The sequence below is a fragment of the Leucopleurus acutus genome (genome assembly GCF_964270905.1).
Source record: "Leucopleurus acutus genome assembly, chromosome: 3".
Taxonomy (NCBI): domain Eukaryota; kingdom Metazoa; phylum Chordata; class Mammalia; order Artiodactyla; family Delphinidae; genus Leucopleurus; species Leucopleurus acutus.
The window spans coordinates 170,687,034-170,693,683 of record NC_139145.1 but is presented as its reverse complement, the minus strand read 5'-3'; the positions used below and the strand labels follow the sequence as shown (position 1 = coordinate 170,693,683).

The window sequence follows — 6,650 nt, the reverse complement described above, 5'->3', positions numbered from 1 at the left end:
TGGATGTCACCAGATCCGGGGATTTGGACCCTCAGATCTTTCTGAAGAGAACACCGGCAGAGAAGGAAAAGGTTTATGCATATACCTGGTTTGAAGGGAGACACTGCGCTGCATCCATCTTATTCCACACCCTGTCCTAGCACTTGGCTCAGAACCATAAATATGACAGGTGTGCAATACACAGGCATTAAACTTTAAAATTTGCTTTTAAAAATTTATATCCATACCATAACCTTCTGATTAAGATTGGAAACAACTATTTGTCAAAACGGACTATATTTTCAGGACCGCATTGTTTTTGATGCTGTATGAGACAGGATTGTTCCACTGAAGGAATCTGTCATGTAGCATATGTACCAATTTGTCAATGTCCCCAAGGTGTCTGTCTTGTTCACTGCTAACAACTGACCATGGTAGGACTACTGGCTATTTGCTGTTTGCATCTCCGTGCTCATCGGGGCCAGAGGGGAGAAAGGCACTGTGCGCACTCTTCCAGCTGGCACAGGAATCTTAGTATTAAAAGATGAGCAATGCACACCTCATCAAAGAACACCAGACAAATGCATCCTGGGCTGTTGTCCCTGTGGCTTTAATGCCCTTATGAGCCACGTGGAGATGCACACACCATAGGGGGCTGACCTCTGCTCAGAGCTTTGGCGACTGTTTAGTAGTTTTGAACTCCATTCAACACTGGAATGAAAATGCTTCCTGTGTCCTGAAAATGTAAACGAGATGATATGATTTATCTGGATTTGAGGAAGTACACCAAATTTAAATCATATAAACATTTTAAGGCAGCAGACTACATACAATATATGAATGTGCATATGTAGAATCTTTATGTATATTGTATTAGCTTTCTCTGCTGTGTGATAAATTATCACAAACTTAGGGGCTTAAGACAAAACCCCAGTTCCTTAGCTGAGAAGTCTGAGCAGGCTCGGCTGGGTTCTCTGCTGAGCAGCTCATGGACGCAAATCAAGGAGTTGGCCCAACGAGACTCTTATCTGGGGGGTTGGGGGAGGAAGACTTTTCCAGGCTCCCTCAGGCAGTGGCTGCATTCAGTTCCTTGCAGTCATAGGACTAAAGTCCCCCTTTCCTTGCTTGATGTTGGCCAGGGGTTTCTGTTTGCTCCTGGGGTCCCCTCACTTGCTCTCTGGTCCTTGCACATGGTCCCTGTTTTAAAATATTAATTTTAAATGAATTTAAAATATTAATAGAAAGTTTGAGAGTCAGTAAGACCAACCCATCAAGAGATACTTGCCACTGAAAAGAAAGTTTGTTACTCACAGTTCCTTTGGGGAGGGGGTATGCCACTCCACAGGTGGGCCACATGGGGAAGCACCAGTGTGTCCAAAAGGCAAAGGGTGTTAGGGCAAGCGTGATCAGGGGACTTTATTGTGGTTTCTAAGGGAAGAAATAGGAGAGGCAGGGTAAGCAGGCTTAGGATTGGCTAGATTGAATAATTTCAGGGCTCTGGGGCATGGGTGTGTCCCTAGTTATCTGGTACCCAGCTCTGGAGTGATTACGGCAGATAGATAGTGACAGAGAGTATTAGAACCTGGTAGAAAATGTGGGTGGGGTGTGGGCTCTGGATCTGTTGGTCTGCATTTGAAAGGTGCTCTTCAGGTGAATTGTTCACTATCTTTAGAAATTATACAGCTCTGGAAGGGGCCACCCCACCAGGATCAGCAAGGCCCCATATGTCCAAGCATAAACCTGAAGAAAACAAAAAACATAGTTAATACAGCCCCATCCATGCTCACAGCCGGCAACTATGTGTGGAATCCTCATGTTTTGATCCTCTCTGACTTCTCCTTTTGCCATCAGCCAGAGAAAACTCTGTGCTGTTCAGGACTCAAATATTAGATTGGATCTGCCTGGATAACCCCTCTTCTGATGAACTGGAAGTCAACTGATAACGAACCTTAATTACATCAGCAAGATCCGTTTTTGCACGGTTACATACCATAATCATGGATGTGATACCTCATTACATTCATAGTCCTGGGGATTAAGGTGGGAAATCTTAGGGCGGCATCTTAGAATTCTCCCATTTATATAAATTTGAATGTGGTATTTGGTCTTCTCATTTTCATCATCTACACAAAGCCCCTTGGTTATGAAATTCACTGGAAACCTCTTTGAATACGTCTCATCAACTGACTTTTGGAATGACATCATCAGAGGTGGAAGCCATTTAAATGATTGGATTTCTGAATTCCCCACTAGTGGTCCAAGTAAGGACTGGGGCACACCCAGCCCTGGGGAAGTGGATGGTTTGTGTAGGTTTTTGGTCTGGGCGGGGCTGGCCGGGTGACACTCAGACCCTTGGCGTCCCTGGCTGGAAAGTCTCACAGGCACACATATTTCCCAGGGGCGGAATGTCAGGAGGCACGGGGCCGGGGGTCTTGTTTCTGCACTGCTGAGAGCTCGGAGCCTCTCCAGGTCCTGCCCGGGTACAGGAGAGAGGCTAGTCAAAAACGAGAGTTGGGACTGATGGTAAAACGGAGTGACGAAAGGAGAGTGCAAAATCTCTGGAAAACCTCTGGAGAGGTCCTAGGGAAGACAGGTTCTCAGAACTGTGGAGCAGGGAATGGGGGAAAGAACTGTAATAAGTTGGACTTTTGTCTGTTTTTGTTCGGACATAGGGTTAGAAAGGAAGCCAAATGATTTAGGTATATGAAATAGTTTGTCACTCTTCTGCACACGTCCCGTTTTCTGTCTTGTAAAGATACAACTATTTTAGTAAATTTTTAAAGAAAGACTAGTTAGGAGCTTTTCTGAAAGGCCAGCTATTTCAGGTAGGTAAGATAATATGAAATTTTAAAATGTCAGTCTTGGAGCATGTCCATTCATTTGACATTTAGTGAGTTTCCATGTACTGTGTGATAGAACTTTCTGCGTGTCCTCTGAGCTGTTCAGTACAGTAGCCACTAACCACATGCGGTTATTAAGCACTTGAAACATGGTTAGTGTAACTGAGGGGCTGAATTTTCAATTTAATTTAATTTAGATGTGTATTTAAATAGTTGAATGGTGCTAGTGGCTACAGTATTGGACAGCAGAGATCTAGATGCTGGGGATAGTGCAGTGAGCGAACAGGTGAAAGTCCCTGTGCTTACAGGGCTTACATTCATTTAAAGTGAATCTCAGTTTTCTTTTGATAATTTTCTTAAAACTTAATATTGCACTTACTGGCAAGGATGATGATGCAAGATGTATCATTGTAGAGCCCATCAGGACGTTTTGAAAAACAAAAAACAGGTAAGAGAGCAAGTAGAGCTTAGGTGATATCCACCCTTAGGTAGATTACAGTGACTAAGATGAGCCACTAAAATTTAAGATTTCTTTCTTTCTTTTTTTTTTTTTAGAAATGAGTCATTTCTACTATATATTGTTGCTGCCTTTCTGAAGACTGCCCTCTTACTATGTAACTTCTATACCCCGGTACTGACCATGAGTGAGAAGTCCTCCTGGATGTCACATTTCCTAGGGAAGAAAAGAAGCCACATTTGTGGTTTTTATTAATTCAGCAGACATTTAAACTTTTCTTAGGATGATTTCTCTGTGGAGTGGAATGTTTAACTCGTGACTTGGACTTACGTTTGTCAACTATAATCTGATTATTGATGAAACCAAAAGGATTGTTTTGGTAGAGTCCTCACTCTTAACTGAATTACATTCAGGAGGGATCAGCAAATTTTAAAAATAGTCTTAGATTTCTGGTTTTGCTTCTAATTTCTGTGCACTGTGTATGCAGAATTTGAGGAGTCTTGCTGTGTACCCAAACATATGCAACATGTACGTAGTTTTAAAGTTATTTGTGCAATGACCTGAAAGTTTATATACGAAATTGGCAGCAGTTTCCCTGTCCCCAACTTCTGAATTGTTTTAACTATTGTGAATCATCATTGCTTTCTTTCTGTCTAATGTTTGAAAATCATTTGTATTTCCATTTCTAAATACATTTTTAAAATGACTTTCCAGTGACAACCTATTGGAGTATAGCACCCCATAATGGACTGATGGGGGCTTAGTTATTATCTGGAATCTTCTACATGCACTTAACGTGTTTAGCTGTGTAAAACATAAAAGTCAGCCTGGCCTTTATCCTGGAAATGTACAGCTGAAAAGACGACCTGACATGGATAATTTCATTAAGGTTCCTGTTTATCATCTTATTTTGGAAGGAATTTTAATACTCTGGCTAATCAGACTTCTTTTCTCTAAAACACACAAGCTACAAGAACGAGTTCTGATCTTACAGTCAAGGAAAAGGAAGAACTGATTGAAGCTTGGCAACCAGAACCTCTTGTTTCTCTTGTCTCAAGAGACCTTCCTGCTGTCAACTATAGCATCGTTTCAGGCCCTCCAAAAGCCATAACATTGTGGTGAATGGAAAAGAAGGTATAAACTTTGCCTCGTTCAATTTCCTTGGATTGTTGGATAACCCTAGGCTCAAGGCAGCAGCTTTGGCACCTCTAAAGACGTATGGTGTGGGAACTTGTGGACCTAGAGGATTTTATGGCACATTTGATGTGCACTTGGATTTGGAAGACCGCCTGGCAAAATTTATGAAGACAGAAGCAGCCATTATACACTTATATGGATTTGCCGTGATAGCCAGCGCTACTGCTGCTTACTGTAAGAGAGGGGACATTGTGTCTGTAGATAAAGCGGCCTGCTTCGCTATTCAGAAGGGATTACAGGCATCACATAGTGAAAGTAAGCTATTTAACCATAATGATACGGATGACCTGGAACAACCGCTAAAAGAACAAGAGACTGAAGATGAAAAGAATCCTTGCAAGGCTCGTGTAACTCGACGTTTCATTGTAGTCGAAGCGTTGTACATGAATACTGGAACGATTTGCCCTCTTCCAGAACTGGTTCAGTTAAAGTACAAATATAAGGCAAGGATCTTTCTGGAGGAAAGCCTTTCGTTTGGAGTCCTGGGGGAGCATGGCTGAGGAGTCACTGAGCATTTTGGAATCAGTATCGATCATATTGATCTTATCAGTGCCAACACGGAGAATTCACTTGCTTCTGTTGGGGGTTTCTGCTGTGGTAGGTCTTCCGTAACTGACTGTTTGTGACTTTCTGGCCAGGGACACTGCTTTTCAGCTTCGTTACCCCTCCCCTGTTAGCTGCTGCTGCCACTGAGACCCTCAACATCATGGAAGAAAATCCGGGAAAAGTGCAAACGAATCCATAAAGCTTTACAAGGCATTTCTGGATTAAAGGTGGTGGGTGAGTTCATTTCTCCAGCATTTCACCTCCTGCTGGAAGAGAGCACTGGGTGTCGAGAAAGAGAGGTTAAACTACTTCAGGAAACTGCAACTCAGTGCATGGACAGAGGCATCACGTGAACTCAGGAGCACTACCTGGAGAAAGAAGAGAAGTATCTCCCTCCTCTGTGCATTAGGGCTGTGGTCACAGGGGAACAAACAGAAGAGGAACTGGAGAAAGCTGTGTCCACGATCAGCAAGGTGGCCCAGACCTGCTGCTTTAGTCTGGGGCCTGGTGGTTGCTCACCACGCAACACGCAGACTGACCTCAGAGTCGCTGCGGGGCGAGCCAGAGGGGGCCTGCCGATACAAGACGGGGTGTCACTAGATGAGAAGGATGCTGGTTACTTAAAAGAAAACACATCCAAAAGCCCACGTAATGACAGCATATAACTGATATTTAAATTCTGCTATTTTATACTATTTAAATGTTTTATTAACACTATGTTTTTATAGTCTTCTTTCTGTTGTCATTGTTTAAAAATGGAGCTTCAGTTCCTCTTCTTTCCCTTCTAATGGTAAAGATTGTGAGCACTCCTTAACATCTCATAGAAAATTGTTTGCAACATGAAAGCTTAGAGGCAATTCAGCATATACGTTACAAAAGGTATTGAAGATCTAATTCAACCATATCTTTTTCAGTCTTCGTCATGTGAAACTCAATCGTGGTTAATATATGGAGGAATACCTTTTGTGTGATTATTATAAACTTTTCATGGTAATATATTGAATCCTAGAATTTTTATATACACTAAATACTGATGTTGCACCGTTTATAACGGTGGATCTTAGCATCCGTGGCCAGAGAATAGTCATTATACTTCCTAAGTGAACAACAGTTTAAATCAAATACTGTTTTATTTTAGTAAGTTGACCTTTACATTCGTTATGTGTTGACTTCTAATCTGTTTTCAGAGGAGGATTTTTGTGATGATCCCAAAATAGAAATCATGCCCTCGATATTTTAGAATATCTTGAATGTATTCTTCTTTGTATAGTGGGTTTCCTAGGGATGTATAACTACAGGCTTTTTCTAAGCTAAGAAAATGAGACCTTTATTTCTTTTCAGCTTATGAATTCCAGATATCTAAAAAAGATGTGAAAGCACTAAAAATAAAATTTTTAAGCTGTGCTTTAGCTATCTGTTTTTCCCTTAGCAAACCAAATTGGATGGTATAAATGTTTGTGATATGTCCCACAAGATAGTACATAAATATTACACTATTACTCCAACTATTATTAAAGGGGAAGGAATAAAATTATATTGAAAATGTCATTTTATAATGTATGTTCATATTAACAAATGGTCTTCAACATCTTTTTAAATAACATATATTTTTAATGTTTAGTTTCTATTTT

General features: G+C 41.2%; 1 pseudogene across 1 annotated transcript; it reads left to right on the top strand.

Annotated features, from left to right (window-relative positions):
- Window positions 1-4,147: 4,147 nt before the first annotated feature.
- Window positions 4,148-5,684, top strand: LOC309959940 (serine palmitoyltransferase 1-like; annotated as a pseudogene). The gene is made up of 2 exons: window positions 4,148-4,903; window positions 5,000-5,684. The product of its transcript is annotated as a serine palmitoyltransferase 1-like (transcript).
- The last annotated feature ends 966 nt before the right edge of the window (window positions 5,685-6,650 follow it).